This window comes from Monodelphis domestica, chromosome 8, assembly GCF_027887165.1.
Source record: "Monodelphis domestica isolate mMonDom1 chromosome 8, mMonDom1.pri, whole genome shotgun sequence".
Classification (NCBI taxonomy): domain Eukaryota; kingdom Metazoa; phylum Chordata; class Mammalia; order Didelphimorphia; family Didelphidae; genus Monodelphis; species Monodelphis domestica.
The window spans coordinates 83,057,942-83,074,951 of record NC_077234.1 but is presented as its reverse complement, the minus strand read 5'-3'; the positions used below and the strand labels follow the sequence as shown (position 1 = coordinate 83,074,951).

The 17,010-nt window shown below is 36.2% G+C and overlaps 2 long non-coding RNA genes and 1 pseudogene across 2 annotated transcripts in view; 2 read left to right on the top strand and 1 right to left on the bottom strand.

Annotated features, from left to right (window-relative positions):
* LOC130455874 (uncharacterized) overlaps positions 1–5,173 on the top strand; it is a 35,049-nt gene extending 29,876 nt beyond the window's left edge. The window contains exons 2-3 of the long non-coding RNA XR_008914073.1: positions 3,788–3,894; positions 4,813–5,173. This is a non-coding gene — a long non-coding RNA (uncharacterized LOC130455874). The remainder of the gene's footprint in view (positions 1–3,787; positions 3,895–4,812) is intronic.
* The window catches only part of LOC103106632 (uncharacterized), a 212,385-nt gene that overhangs the window by 32,541 nt on the left and 162,834 nt on the right, over positions 1–17,010 (top strand). The gene's annotated exons all lie outside the window — the stretch shown is intronic.
* On the bottom strand, positions 8,988–11,992 carry LOC103106274 (eIF5-mimic protein 2-like; annotated as a pseudogene).

Sequence of the window (17,010 nt, the reverse complement as noted above, 5' to 3'; positions counted from 1 at the left end):
GACTAAGAAACAAAACTGAGAGCCTTCTTAGGAGTAACAGGTTTTGGTACACAAAGGATCCCAGGCTATAGCCAAATAACAAAATGCCTTATGAATTTAACCAAAAACACAGTCACAGAACCTTTGAAACTAATAAAAGAGCTTCTCCAAGTCTTGGTAGCTCAAAGAAGCAATCATATCAGCTCCAGCCTTAGGTATTCCAGAATACAACAAAGAATTCCATCTCTTTTTACCTGAAGCACAAGGCATTGCTTCTTATAATAAAGTTTAGGACCCAGTTTTAGGCTAGTGGCATATTATAATACACAGCTGGATATAATTGAGAAAGGAATGATTCCCTGTATGAGAGCAATCGCAGCCACAGCAGCCATGATTCAAAAGTCATCTGATTTGGTATTAGGATAAAAACTTAATGCCTACTCTTCACACGAACTAGAATCCATATTGAAGAAATGTCATTTACTAGCTTGCACTCAACAAAGACTTTCTCAATATGAAATTGTGTTACTAAGCAACGAAAATATCACTTTAAAATATTGCTAGCCATTGAATCTGGCAACCTTGATTCCAAATCTGCTATTTGAAGGGGAACCCATACATAATTGTCAGGAAACAATGTCATTAGTAGAAAAACCAAGAAATTATTTAAAAGACACTCCCCTGGAATAGCCCAACATCGAAATGTATACAGAGGGTTCGAGCATGATAGTTAATGGGGAAAGGTACACCGGAGCAGCAATAGTAACACAATAGTAACACAAACAGAGACATTATGGTATGCATCCTTACCAAAGCATGTGAGCACTCAAGAGGCAGAGCTAGTTGCTTTATTAAAATCTTTGCAAATTGGAAAAGATAAACAGGTGAATATTTACACAGATTCCCAGTACGCATTCTCAGTAATTCATGCCACAGCAGATATTTGGAAACATAGAGGATTTTTGACAAGTCCAGGCAAAGAGATCACATATGCCAAAGTCATAAGGCAACTTCTTGAGGTTGTACAACTACTCAAGGAAGAGGCAATAATCCACTGTAGATCACACACGGGGGCTAAAGATCATGTTTCCTTAGGAAACAATAGATCTGACATTATGGCACAATTTGGAGCTAGAGAAGGACCTGTATTGAATTTCTTAATAGTTGAACAGGACAATCTAACTCATGCCTACAATGAATAGGAAATTCAATCACAGATAAAGAACTTAGGGGCAAAACAAATAAGGGGTACATGGTTTTCACAATTAGGGAAGTCCATCCTGCCTAGAACATTATTCTATCACGTATGTAATGCAATACATGCATGATGACACTATGGAATCTAAGCTGTGATCGATTCAGTGACACAATTTTGGACTGCATCAGGAATATCCACACATGCTATAAGAGTCTGTCAAAAATGTAAAATTTGTATACAGTTCAATCAGGGAGTTTATAAGACCAAAGGGTTAGGAGGTTGTCCCTTAGCATATACTCCATTTGCATGCATACAGATAGATTTTTATCAATATGCTGAAAGACAAAAGGTTTAAGTATTGCCTCGTCATCATAGACAGACTGACTAGATGGTCAGAAGTTTTTCCTGCCAAAAAGAACAATGCAGCATTTGTGGTCAAAATCTCATTAAAAGAAATTATACCTTGATTTGGAATTCCCACAAAATTGGATTCAGACCATGGGAGTCACTTTACTCAATATTAAATTAAATTTACGAATACAAACAACATACCATATCATATCATCCCCAAAGTTCAGGGCAAGTGGAGAGGTTAAATAAAGACATCAAAACATTGATAGGAAAATTTTGTGCAGAAACACACCAAAAATGGACAAACCATTAGTTCTGTTCTATCTTAGAACAAGACCCAGTGGAGATCTGCACATCTCTCCATTTGAGATGCTATATAGACACAGAATTTGGTAAAGAAGGACTTGTAAACCAGCTTACATTGCAATAATAGGTGGAGATTGTCAATTAACAAAATATATACAAGCTTTAAAAACAAAAATAGCAGAATTGCATGAAATGGACTTGATACAACAAAGAGTACCCCTGGATTACAATTTGCACAACATCAAACCAGGAGACAAAGTATACTTAAAAAATTTCAATAGAAAATTGGCTACAGACATAAAATGGACTGGACCACATGAAGTATTGCTTACTACCCCAACAGTTATAAAAATTGCAGGGAAAGACTCATGGTTTCACTGTTCCCACATAAAACCAGAAAAATGTGATATCACTGTAACAGACATAGAAGATGAAGGTAGCTACATAAAACATAGTGCTGTGAAATGAAAACAAGAAAATGAAAACAAAAACTGATTAATGTCAAAAAAATACACTATAAAGAAATAATGGTGACACATAATGTTTGAGATAATGACATCCTAGCACTCAAGCATACCACAGTGATGAGAAGAAGACAACTTTGCAGCCAGAAGGAAAAGACTTTAAACCATCCCAGAGGAAAAGCATCAAGAAAAGCTGCTATAGAGAAGAAACAAAGAGAAAAAGCTGAAATGGACAGCTAAGATTTTGGACTTTGTAAATTTATTTCTAGAAGAAGAATATAGAGAGAAAACAAGACTTGTATGTAAGACTGAGTGTGGCAAAATCATAAAACAAAATTAATTTCACATATCCCTATTCACATAGGGAAATAGCATGCAACACTACATAACTTGGAAGGAAGAAGAGATCCATCAGTCAACATGAGAAGTGGAAATATGAAGAAACTTGATAAGTATTAATTCAACACAACACTATTAAACACAAAACACAAAGTCACAAACTGAAATATATTGGGAGACCTTGTTTAAATAAACAAGTGTATGAAATTATATTTATGCAAAATGTTATTATATATATAGTTAGTTCCATAAGGTCTTAGACAAATAGAAAGATCAATAGATTTTTCTATTTGACTGACATCAGGATGCAGAACAATGTATATTATTGTAAAATATGTAAACAATCTTTATAAATAATGTATATACTACAAGTTAGTAACATAATGATAGAGTCTGTAAATATTTAGCATAGCATGTATATATGTTATACATAAGATTAGGTTATAGATTAGACTAAGGCTTTAGAGAATAGTTATAAGTAAAAATAGATTAGGAGTAAGTTAAGTTAAGCATAGCATAGATAGTTATACTTAGAAATAGACTTAAGCTGCATTTGCAGATAGTAAACTTTTAATTTATTGTAAAGCTAATGCTGAAATTGTGTTTAATGGGAATATATGTAGATAAGATAGTTTGCAAATAATTATAGATATATAAAATAGGAAAAATGTTTATTAGTTTAACTTAGCAAAAGTAAGTAGTATTAGCACTAAGATTCAAATTTCTTTGTAATGGTTTTGTTCAAACATTTATTGTTCTGAATTTATTGTAAAACCCTAAAACTACCCTTACCCAAACTTTCCTGCATAGAATTCCTTAGAGTAGATAAAGTTAGCATAGAATAGTGATAGAGTAATTGAGGGAAGTTTATTATTTTGGGGGAACTAGTTAGAAATTAGATTTAGTAGATTGATTAGTATAATAAAAATGAGTGACCTTGGGAAGGTCACAACAAAAAAAGGGGACGATTGTGGAAAGGAAAACTGAATCAAGTTCTGGACTTTCTGCCACTCAGGTGGAACAAACAGCAGTTGGAATGTTAGAAGATATTGACAAGAATGACAGTTGGTGGGGGTAGGGGAACTTGGAGTGACAGTTGGTCTTGCAGATCTCTTCCTGGGACTGGAAGGAGCCTCTCTTTCTGTCTCAGGATAGAAGTACCTCCATTCCTGATTTTCCCAACTGTGTGCTCTACCTGGATTCCTGTGATCGTGTCATTGAAAAAAAGAATTTAAGGAGAGCAGTTTGAACTGTAAGGTGAGTCTTTAGGATGCTAGTCTGAAGAGACAAGCCCTACAAGCTCTGAAGGTCAGAATCTTTTCTTTCTCTTGCTGTCTACTGCTAAAGACTTTGAACTTAAGAAAACTAGCATAGATTAGTTTAGACAGGAATAAAAGAAACCCTCTACCAACCTGCGAGGCCTGACCTCAGCTCAAAAGCTGAGAGAGACTCAAACCCAATCTAGGGAAATTTGATTCCCTCTTCCCTGACACCTCCCCAATCCAAACTTGTTATTAAATTCATCTTTATTTAAATAACTGCTGTCAGATAAGAGGACTATCATTTCAAGAGGACAGAGGGAGCAGAACCTAAGGACATCCATTCAACCATAAATGGTCCTTATTAGACCCCTCCTGGGCAACCTTGGTTTGAGGGGAGACTTGTCTGTTGGTGGGGGGGATCCATGCTTACCTGCCCTGGGGTATTTTCAACCTCAATCAATAGAGAAGACACCCCCTCAGACTATCACAAGTGGTCCATTTCTTGGGAACCCCAATTTCAAAGATAACCTCTCAGCAGGAGGTATTGCCTTTTACCTCACCAGCAGCCATATTCCTTCTCTCCCTTAACTCCTCCATTCCCTGTTAGAAAACATATTTTCCCCCTGTACCTCTTCAATATCACTACAATCCCTTTTAAATATTACATTGGGTGTCACTCCAAATTGCCTTCCAGAAAGATTAGATCAATTTATAGCTCCACCAGCAATGTATTAGTGTCCCAATTTTGCCACATTCTCTCTAATATTTATTATTTTCATTTACTGTCATATTCGCCAATCAGCTAGGTGTGAGGTGGTACCTCAGAGTTGTTTTGATGTGCATTTCTCTAATTAGTGGTTTCCCATTTTTTAACATCTTTGTCATCATGATGACTGTGATGTGATGCCTTCAGATTCCTGTTCGTTCTCCTGATGACTACTGACTGAATTTTAAAGGTATTATTGAAGGTTTTGGAGCAGCTCACCTAACTCTCTTCTTGAAGAAAATATTTATGATATAGAAGCATTGGCTGTCTAAGTTGCTTGTAAGTCTTTGGTCACTTTCATATCTTCATGTAGAGCATTTTTTTTTTACTACATATTTTTGTCCATCCTCTCCTAGGCACCTTTCAATTAATGAGTATCATTGTAGATATTTTCTTGGTTTGGAAAATCTATAACAGATGTTGCCCAGTAGCTCTAATTATCTTTACAGCTTTCTTAGGTCATTTTGATTATAAAGCTGGATGATGAGTATGAGCACTGTGAGACTAATAAGCCCAGAGTTTATTTAATAAAGAGTATATTTTCAGAGGGAAAAGAACACAAGTGAGTACAGAAGTTTATGCTTTATCTCACTTCTCTCAGTTCTTTGTGCTAGAACAAAGGTTAGCCAATGGTCCTCTAATTTTATGAATATAGTATTGTAATACCTAGTCACCCAGTGGCAACTAGAACCATAGACATAACACCTAGGATTTATACAGAGCTTTATGGGCAAGTACTGCAATTCTAAACTGAAGAAAATGATCATAATTTCCTAAATACCTATGTGCTCTCCACCACTTTTGGGATATTTGGGGAGGCAATGTGGTTCATAATTTATCACTTTTCTCCATAATGTTTTGAAAATGTTTTTTACTCTAAACTGTTGTTTCCCTTTGGCGATGATGAAAGCTACGCTAAAGCTATAAATTTAGTTTGAATAACCTACACTGAGTTTCTTATTATGTTAGACAAAAGACAATTCTGAAACAACTGAATATCAATATAACAAGATTTATTATTATTCAGATATTCATTCTGATATACCACAGAGCAAGTCATGACACTCCATATAATTTTATTTATAGTCAAGATGTGTTATAGGAAATTTAATCTGTAGCCTAGATGTTAGTCTTGCACCTCAGAGGCAACATTATCAAAATGGCCCTCTGCTTTCAATGGCTACCTTGTCTTGCATCAAGAAAAGCATGAATTTATTTGTTTTGAGGAGTTGTGAACATCTTGGGCTACTCGATTGCTCATATTTTCAAAGATTTCTTTTAAATATATTCCCAAACAGCTACACTCAGGGATGCTGTATGACAGTTAACCCAGCATGGTTTTCAAAAGACTAATGATGAATAATGCATATCATTTTACCTGCCACTAATGTATACGCAGTTTGTTATTTCATTAGAAAGCAAACATGTCACATATTTGCCACAACACAGCCCCTCAAATGGCAAAGCAAAACCACTTGTCAAGTTTTCAAAAGGATGACAAAAAGAAAAGAAAAAGGCAGGGAAAAGCTAACAAGCCTAGGGAAAATATTCTAACATAAAATGCCAATCTGTAAACAACACTTACGAGCATCCCCTCTGCAAGGGACACTTTGATCGATGGGTTAGGGTATTAGCAAGGACAAAGGAGAGGTGAGCTCTAGGCTGTCTAGCCTGAGTAATGGCCAGCAGGTTCTTGTTCAAGATCTTATTCTCACTGTTGCTTATTAAATGAATTTGTGAAGCCTGAAAGAGGAGAAAAGGTATAGGATTATGTGTAATAGATATCTGCTGAACTGAAATAGTGGTAAAAAGGAAGCTTCCATTGTGGAATTTTGATCAGACAATTGAACCCAATGAGTTGAACATTTAAGAAATTCAGGGGCTAGAAATCTCTAGTTTCATCTAGCATCCTTAGTGACTCTGGGGAAATAAATTAGGTTCCAAGTGATTTAATTTTCTTAGTATATTCTCATTTATTTAGCCTCCATCTCCTGGAATGTCCAGTTTGCAGTACCTAAGTCTGACCACTTTCAACACCTGCCTGTTACTCATAAGATAAGTCTTAGAGTGACTTTTAAGGCTCTCTATAATCTGACTCTCACCTACCTTTTCAGTTTTATTTTTGCCTTTTCCCCCTTCATGCATTGTCTATTCTAGCCAAATTGTGTTAGTAACTATTACTTGAAATTGTCTACTATCCCTGGCACACACTAAACACATAATAAATGTTCAATAAAACTGAATTGCTTGGCTCTGCAGGCGAGTTTTGTACATTGTATGGTGAAGATGGTCTTGGATTTAGAATGAGGTTTGCATATTGGTTCTTTAATTTATGATCTGTGGGAACTTGAGCAAGCCTGTTTCCTTGCCTGTGAAATGGAGACATTAGACTAGATGATCACTAAAACTTTTCTATTTCTAAATCTTCTGATACTATGATAGAACTGAAATACCAAATTGTCATATCATTGAAAACAAGTTTAATTCCAGAGAAATATAAATTCACATAATCTAGCCATCTTCTTTTAAGGCATTAAAACAAAGATTTGCAACAAACGCAAAATACCACTTTTCTCTATTTTTAAAATCACTTTTCATTAACATATCATATCATAACATATATTGTTAGCATGTTAGCAATAGATTTTATTAACAATCAATTTTTTATTAATAAAAAGGTAAATATTAATAGATATGCATCAACAAAAGTTTTTAGGAGTTCTCAATAATTTTTAAGATTGTAAAGGGACCCTGAGATAAAAAATCTTGAAAACATCTTCTCTGGCAAAGTGAAGGGAACAATTGGGACAGGAGGTATCACTTTAAAAGAAAACAGGAATTGCATCTATCTTTTGTCCATTCATTTAGTTAGAGGCATATATATATATATATATATATATATATATATATATATATATGTATTTTGGTACAAAATAGATGCTTCCAAACCAGCATTCAGAAATAACCCTCATCCACAAAAAGTACATTCTTAGGAGACAGCTAAACAAAACCATGTATGATTACAGTTGGTAGGTTGGTAGATATTACTTTCTACTTTTGTTGTTTACTGTGAATAGGAAGAGTATGTGCTTTAACTTGCAGGATATGATACTAACATTCTTTCTTCCTGAGTTTTGTTGACTCTTAGTGTTGCCTTAATTTACATTGGCTATTACTTTCTTGATAACCTAACTGGCTCTGTGTTAGGCTGGAGGCTTGAGAGATCAATGCTGTCCCTGTATAAAATTACTTTGCGGTCAGGATAGACGGAGACTGATCTACAGTGCCTCAGATTCACAATGAATATGTTTACTTTGGGATGTTTGCTATCTCTGGGCCATTATTTCAGACCCAGAGGATGGGGACTGGAGGGAGAGAATGAGTCCCAGGAGATTCTGAAAGTTCTAGTCACAATATCAGACAAAAGGGATTTGAGACATTTCTAGGATTTAAGGGATATCTGGATTGCTGTCTTCCTTTTCCACCTTCTCCCTATCCCACTTTTGTCCTGGTAACAAATCAATATATTCTTTTAAACTATGATATCAATATAACTGATGGTAAAACACATAGGAAATATAAAATGTTTTGTAGATTCAAAGTATTGCTCCAGGTTAAAATGATGAGAGTTAAATGGAGACATTTCAGAATATATACTATTTAGGTCAATAGGAGACTATTTACCTAACTAACTTCCATTTGGAAAGATAAATTCTTGAATGTGTCCAGTGTCTTCAAACTTACTCTCATCAAGGTATTTCTACAATGTTGTAGAAATGACCTATTCCAGAACAATTCATCTAGGCATAAGCCATGAATATTGACATTTGGTATAACCTATCTGAGGCCCAACTTAAAAATCATATTATTGCAAAAGCATAACATTTCCCATTGGACTCTAGGGACTGATATACTGATTTGAATTGCATGATATATAAAGTTCCAAGTTGCATCATTTTATGATATTGTGCAGTATGAGAAAGCATTTTTCAATGTTGTAAATTCTTATTAGAGCTTTAGGTTGAACTTAAATTATTGGGAAAAGTTTTTTGTTTTTTTGTTTTTTTTTTGCAATTAAATGATTTAATTTTGATTGTATTGTGTAACATGCGACTTCATTGTGGAGGTACATGAACCTAGCTTGATCTAGATCCCAGTCCTCTGGCGGTATGGATCCTGTAGTTTGGGACATACTTGGATGAAAAGCAGCATTTACATTAGTTATAAACTGCTAGGACATTTTTGATGTGTTATACAATGCCGGTCATTTAGGTATCAATGTTTTTAAAATTCCAATTTAACAAAAATGGATCTATTAAACCTAAGTTTAAGGATGGCCTTTATTTTTTAAAAAAGTCTTTAGGACTACAAATTACAAAGGAAGCAGATCACTACAGTAGAAACCTATTAGATACATAATATCTACACATGAAAACTTAACATATACTCCACTCACAAGACTATCAGTTATAATGCTCTTCCTTATAAGGACGTTAGCTTCAAATTATATTACACTTCATTCCCTTGAGGTGTATTTTTAATTTTAAATACCAAATTCTTGGCTCAATGCACATGCTAAAATAGGGCATAGTTCACTGACGTCCTGGTGACACTGTTTCCAGCTTTGGTGAAGAGTTCAGAACACCTTATTCCAACATGTTCATTTAATAGTCTTCCCTACCACAAAATTTAGCAGCCCCAATGGCTGCTCTGTATGTAGACAAATTATCAGCAAAGATAAATTAAAGTAAAAAAAAGTAAGCCATCAGAATAAAAAGATTGAGAGCTAGAAAAGAAACCTTTTGGCTTGTGGCAAGAAGAAAATGGCAACTGGGGCAGATATTAGGCAGCCGCTTCAGTCATCCCTGTATGCCAAGAATGAAGATAGTCCAGTATGGCCAAGTGGTATCACATCATTGCATTACAATACAACATACAGGATGACTCTAAGCCAACAGGACAGATGGGACAATTATGCTGGGAGTCCCCAAAGGGCTCATCTGTAACATTGGTCATTTAACATTTTAAAGTTTTACTGGTTTTAGGATACTCATCACTTCCTTATATGCACTCCCTCTAAAGATTTTTATCCTCTGAACTTAGGGTTCTCCAGAGTGCAAGATTCTGTGAATGCCAAAGACTATTATACGTCAGTAAGCAGACCTGGAGATGGTGGCATAACAGACGCTCATCTACCTTTTTTGGCTACAACACTGAAATGAAGAGAAGTATGCAATGGAGAGATTGTAATTTTCTTTCTTTCTGCCTCTCTGGTCACTTGTGCTGCCTTCATTTTTCTGAATTGCTTCCCAACAATTCCTTTACTTATAAGTGAGAAACCAGGAAGCAAAGAGAATTGACATTTTAGCTATAGGCTACTTGGAAAACCTTTGCTTAAAACCTTGAATGATGCCCCCCCGCCCCCTGCTAAAAGAAATACTCTTTAGAAGTATCAACAAAGAGCTGGCCAATTACTACTTCAGAATCAATGTTCAGAAATTAAGCTTTGAGGTCGTATATGGACTATCATCTGATGAATGGAGCTCTGAAAACCATTTAATGCTGCCTTCTCATTTCATATCATATTATCACACAAGTCATTTGCCTTTTGACTTTGGATACTTGTACAGTTTAATTTGCAAACAGAATTTCCATAACAAATTGTTTTTAACCAAATCATGTCTTGTAAACTGTTTATAGAAAACCCAGGGATAAAATGAACTGTTCATTGTGGAAGGCCTTAAATTACATTATTACAGCAGAAAATACAGGAGGTAGAAGATAACTGAAAAGACTAATGCAACATTAGATTCAAATCTATAGCTCCTGTAGCTACTTAAAACATGGTTTTAAAAACTAAACCCAACATTTTTCAGTAACCATAGAAAACAATTAAAATAAATTTGCCATGAAAGCCCTTATATCATGCTTGATACAGGGAGGTAGGAAGATGTAAGAACCAGAAGGACACATGAGACATGACATTTTATCTACAACTCCTGTTTGCTTTACTGAACTTGTAGTTTCACAATTCAGTCGCCTTCTTCCGCTTCAGACTCAGATTCTTCTTCTGCATTCTTGAGCCACTCTATACATTTTTTCATTTGCTCAAGGAAGACACTTTCCCCCTTTGCAACATGTGCATCTTTATACCACTTCAAAATGGGCTCTTCACTCAGGACTTCAGCTTTAGAAAAAAGCACCACGATTTTCTGGAAGGCTTTCATGAAGTGAATGTTGTCATAACAGTACTCCTGAATCTTCAGTAACAGGGTCAGCTCAGACTGACCTTGAGTAGTAAAGGCAGCAAGTAGAGGGCTCTATTGCTTCAAATGCTTGATGGCTTGCTCTGCCACCAGCTCCTCCTTTTTGTTCCATTCCACAGTGCTCATTACACTTGACAAGCCTATGCCTATAACGATCTGTTCTGGGATACTGTTTTTCTTCATCTCCTCCTTGACATACAAAATTACATCCTTAAATGGATCACCACGTGACATTTGTTCTTGCAGTTCTTTCTGTAGCTCTTTACGAGCTCCTATGGTGTGCTGGTTCCGAACATACTCAGAAAGTTCTTTTAGACCTGCTTCGGTAAAATATTTTGTGAAGTGCTCAACACTTTGCTTGTTGGCCAGAAAAAGTTCCATCAGTCTGTTGTCCATGCTGACTTTTTGAAGACTAGCAGCTACTGCATTGATATCTTTTTCATTTATCTATGATTTAAACAGCTTTACAGCAAAGGCTGCTGAAATGCCTTCTTTAACCAAATTGTCATTATAAAGGCTGTTAAGAATGGATGCATTAAGTGTCCCATTGGCCAGAAGAACCCAGTCAGCATGGCTAGTTTGTTCCTCTTAGACTCTGAAAAACCCTTTAAGAATAGCAGCAGCTTTTTAACTTCATCCTCAAATCCCTTTTCAAGGTATTTGTATCGCCTGATTAAGTTGTTGAATACCTGAGCAAAGGCTTGCATGGTCTCTAGGTCTTCTTGTGCTGCAAGTACACAGACATCTGTACGCATCATATCTGCCAGCATGCCACCAGCCACCAGAATGTCAGAGAGTGTTTCTGCATATCGGCGATAATCAAGTTTGCCCCAGAAGCATCAAGAAATTTTGCTACTGCTTCCAAATCAGTGCCAGTTTCAGTTAAACCTTGAATAATATAGTCCTGAAGCTGAGTAGGGTCAAACCTCTCTTTTTCATCTCTTTTTCTAGTTTTAAAAAGCTGGCCTGATAGGGTTGGCTTTTGCTGCTTTTGATTATTCATAAAAGACACCCAATTTTAAGGCAGAGAGAAAAGAGCCAGAAATCCCTGAGGTGGCGGTAACTGCTGGGAAAAGTTTTAAAAGAATTTAAAGGCCAAAGATAATTGCCATTGCTATAGAAGGTGTCCAGTGCAAAGGCCAAATAGAGGATGGATTCCCTTTAGACATTGATGATAAAATGCTGATTGAATCAAGCCCCAGAATTCTACATTGACTCCTTAATGAAATTCACAAACACTGCAAAGAATTAGAACTGACAACCCACACACAAAAGAACAAATTTTGAAGTATATTTTAAAAATTTACCACCTTTCTTGATCCTTTTCTTTCTTGGATAATACATGTTTTATTTTTTCTGGATTAGATGTAGACACAGTTTTAATAGTTGTTTTCTGACATTTGTGAGCCATGTTCTTTCCCTCCCTGAGATGACAGCTAATAGGCTATAGGTTGGACTTGTGCTATCATGCAATATATAATTCTGTATTTGTCATGTTGTGAAAGAAGACACTTATACCAGAAAAAAATTTGTGGAAGAAATAAAGTGAAAAATAGTATGATTCAATTTATATTTAGATTCCATCAGTTCCTTCTTTGATGATGGATAGCCTTTTTTGTTATGAGTTCCTTGGAATTGTCCTGGATCTTTGCATTACTCATATTTAAGTTATTCACAGTTCATCATTATACATTGTCACTGTTTTTGTGATCATCTTATCTTATTCATCATTTACATGGCACAATAATAATTCATTACAATCGGGGGCAACTGGGTAGCTCATTGGATTGAGAGTCAAGCCTAGAGACAGAAGGTCCTAGGTTCAAATCTGGCCTCAGACACTTCCCAGCTGTGTGACCCTGGGCAAGTCACTTGACCCCCATTGCCTAGCCCTTACCACTCTTCTGCCTTGGAGCCAATACACAGTATTGACTCCAAGATGGAAGGTAAGGGTTTAAAAAAAATAATAATTCATTATAATCATATACCACAATTTATTCAGACATTCCTCAATTGATGGACACTTCTTCAGTTTCCAGTTCTTTGCCATCACAAAACAGCTGCTCTGAATATATTTTTGTACAAGTAGGTCTGAAGTATACTTACTTTTGAGAAATGTATTTGGATAGACAACATGAGCTAGTTCATCAATATAGCTACATGTGGGCAATACTATAGATGGATACTGTTGGACCCAGAATTAAATAGGAAGAGAATGGACAAGGTTGAGTTTGAAAAATAAAATGGTAGCATTAAGAAAAACCCAAATTACTCTCTGAAAGAACCCCCCCCCTTTATTTAACACAAATATTCTTCTCATGGTGATATATGAAGGTAACATGAAAAATAACAAAATCTACAGAGTTAAAAATGAATGTTGGGGGCAGCTGGGTAGCTCAGTGTGTTGAGAGCCAGGCCTAGAGATGGGAGGTCCTAGGTTCAAATCCGTCCTCAGACACTTCCCAGCTGTGTGACCCTGGGCAAGTCACTTGACCGCCATTGCCTAGCCCTTACCACTCTTCTGCCTTGGAGCCAATACACAGTATTGACTCCAAGACGGAAGGTAAGGGTTTAAAAAAAAAATGAATGTTACTCAGAGACCAATGGGAAGACACGTTTGGGGTCAGCAGACTAAAATATATTAGCAATAATGATCTATATGCAGGAAGGGATGTAGAAGGTATCCTGCAGAAAATATATGATTGAATAGGGCTGTAGACCAATCATGTGACACATGTGAATTTGATAGCTCAGATTCTGCCTTGGTACCCAAAAGATATAAAAACTTCTTAACTAACCAACTAACTAACTGTCTCTCTGTCTCTGTCTCTCTTTGTCTCTGTCTCTCTCTCTTTCATCCCCTGGCATTCTGAAGTAGATTGATTCCTTCTCAGAGTGATTGTAAATGTGTAAAATATATAGGATCACAAAAGAAACCAATTATCTTGAAAGACTGTTATAGAAATATTTGCAAGAAAATAAATTAGTGAATTCTAGATTAAGAGCTCTATTTAAAGAGGAAGGTTTCCTGCACTTTGGCTAAACTCTATAGGAAAGAGTTATGAGATCATCTGAGATAGAATCAAAGTAGATTGGTAGGTGTGGATGGATTAGGATCTGTACTTGATTCAAGTATCTGTGATATCCCAGATGGATGGAACACAATGGACCCAAAGCATTACATATTTGTCAGCAAGATTCAGTACTTCAGAAACAAAGAACAGAAACCCTGCTGATTCTTATAATAGCTGCCTTTATAAAGGCAGAATGCCATCAATTGAAAAATACTCAAATATGTAAGTTTTAAACATTGGATCCTTAAACATTTCAAAGCCAATTAAATATTAAGATCAACAAAGTATAATAACTGAAGTGATTTCTAATCTTTTTCATGATATGGCACAAATTACAATTCTTTAAAGAGAGTAGGTTTGCCACCTTGGAATTGCTGTGGTACAATTGTTTGCAGTAAAGGAGATGTTTATTCATAATTCATAGGTTACAACCCTGAAAAGCAAAGCCATTCCTCAACTCCCAAGTATGCCTGAGCTTTCTTCCTTTTTTCCTTGAAGAAGATATTTGCAGTATCCTTCCTACACGTCTGAATATAACGAACACTCTGACAATGAGGAGATCTGAGATCAAATCCTCCCTCCAACACTTATTAGCTATAAGTTAGTGGGGTAATAGGTTAGTCACTTGAGGGAAGGGAAGAAAATGTTTATTTATTAAATCTTTACCTTCTGTCTACCTTTAATCAATACTAAGTATAGCTTCCCACACAGAAGAGCAGTAAGGGCTAGGCAATTAGGATAAAGTGACTTACCTAGGGTCACACAAGTAGGAAGTATCTGAGGCTAGATTTGAACCTGGGTCATCCTGTCTACAGGACTGACTTTGTATCCATTGAGCCACCTTGCTGCTCCAAAATAAGCATTAAGTGCTTATTATGTATTAGACACTACCAAGTGCTTTACAAAATTATCATATTTGATAGCTTCAACTTCTGCAAAATGGGAACAATAATTCTTGTCCTGACTAACTCATAAGGACATCATCAAAAATGCTTTCTATACTTTAAAGTTGAAATGAATATAAGTTATTATTCTATTGAGAATCAGTATATAGAGTACAGTGGTTAAAAGGCAGATCTTTGACTTAGAAAATCTTTTGATGAAGACCTTGGTTTACTTATCTCTGACCCTGGTCAAGTCGTCTAATTTCCCAGTACTTCAGTCAATTCTCTTAAACCTCAAAGGTCCATATACATTTTTGCAATCAGTGTAGAGAGTTTTCCCACCTCTGAAATTTGTAAGATTATCAAATCACAAGTCTGGAACCACCCATCTGCCAATATAATTATTATTATGGACTGGAGATAAGTCTCCTAGAGCTCAGTTCTCTGAGCCAGATGTAGTATCAGTGCAGGATTTCATGATTGTGGTTTGTATCTGTGTCCCTGATGTTCTAGGAAAATAACTAGGCAGATATGTATAATTTTATTTTTAGTGGCTCCAGGCACACTGTGACCTGACACAAGGAGTCTCATTCAGAGTTTATGCTTTTCCTTATTCTTCAGAGTTAGAAGTTGTCTGAGGGAATTGAAACATGCTGCCTGACCTCAAGTTATACTGTTAAGCAATAATTAGCAAAGCTATTAGGTACTGAATAAAAAGAAATACTTAAGCATGCACATAGGTAAAAGGAAGAGATCAGAAAATCCAAAATTAGAATAAAGTGAATATGAGAGATTAATGTTTCATCACCCTCAAATGGGAAAACAAGGAAGGAATTGATTTGGTGCAGTGGGTAGAACACTGGATTTGGAACCAAAGGATCTCAGTCAGAATCCTGACCCCTTCCCTTTTGCATGTGTGTTCTAGGTTTTGATCTATAAAATGAGAAAGCTGGACTAATGGTCTCTGAGGCCCCTAAGTTCATTATTATATCATCAATGAAAGATAATTGGAAAAGCTGAAGCTATTGAAAAACAGGATTATAGTTATACTTCACATTATATACTTTAAAAAAAACCCCTTTACTTATGTCTTAGTATTAATTCTAAGACAGAAGAGCAGTGAGAGCTAGGCAATTTGGGTCACATTGCTCAGGGTCACATAGCTAGAAATGTCTGAGGCCAGAGTTGAATCTAGGGCCTCCTGACTCCAGGCCCAGTGCTTTATCAACCTCTTGTGCTACCTATCTGCCTCCTCACACTATTTACTACAATAAATTCCAAATGAGTAATGATCTAAATATTTTTTAAGCCTCCATGAAAATCAGAAGAAAAAGAAATGAGTCAATCATGTGGAGACAGAAAAAATACCTATTAGAAAATGGGAGAAATGATTAGAGAAATTTTGCTGAATCTAATTATGTCAGAATTTGCATTTCCTCAGCAATGCCTTGGTGGCGGCTAATCATTCTTGTGATGAGATGGGGGTTAGCTGGTGTAGTCCACCAATCTCTTTAAACTACTACCAACTTGGCTACACATTTAAGTCCTTCAAGTTTTGGAAAGCTGGGCGGAATGCTCTTTCTTATGGTACACCTCCTGGGAACCTGCCAGGCATGCCTCTCCCACTCTGGTATGGATTAGTGATGATGGGAATGCAGACCTTCTCTAATTCTTTATGCTAATGCTCAAATTCTTCCTTCTCAGAAGTCTGGCTCTGATCTAGACAGCTGATCATTTCATTACACTTGTCAAAGATCTTCTGTTCCTCTTCATCACCAATTTTACCTTGCAGCGTCTCATCCTCTCCAGTTGCATTCATGTTGAAAGTTTGTCTCGAGAATTCTTGGAAGACACCTTTTCTTTCTGCTTCTTGTCTTCAGTCTTGTACTTCTCAGCCTCCTGGACCACGTGTTCAATGTCTTCCTTGCTCAGACCACCTTTGTTATTGGTGATGGTGATCTTGTATTCTTTGCCTATACTCTTATCCTCGGCAGAAACATTGAGGGTGCCATTTGAGTCTTGCCTCTTTGATACTGTTACTCCTTGGATTCATTCTATTTTTACTCCTTCTGCCCTGGACCTATTTGCTTATTATTTTCTTGAAGCAATGTTCTTTTGTCT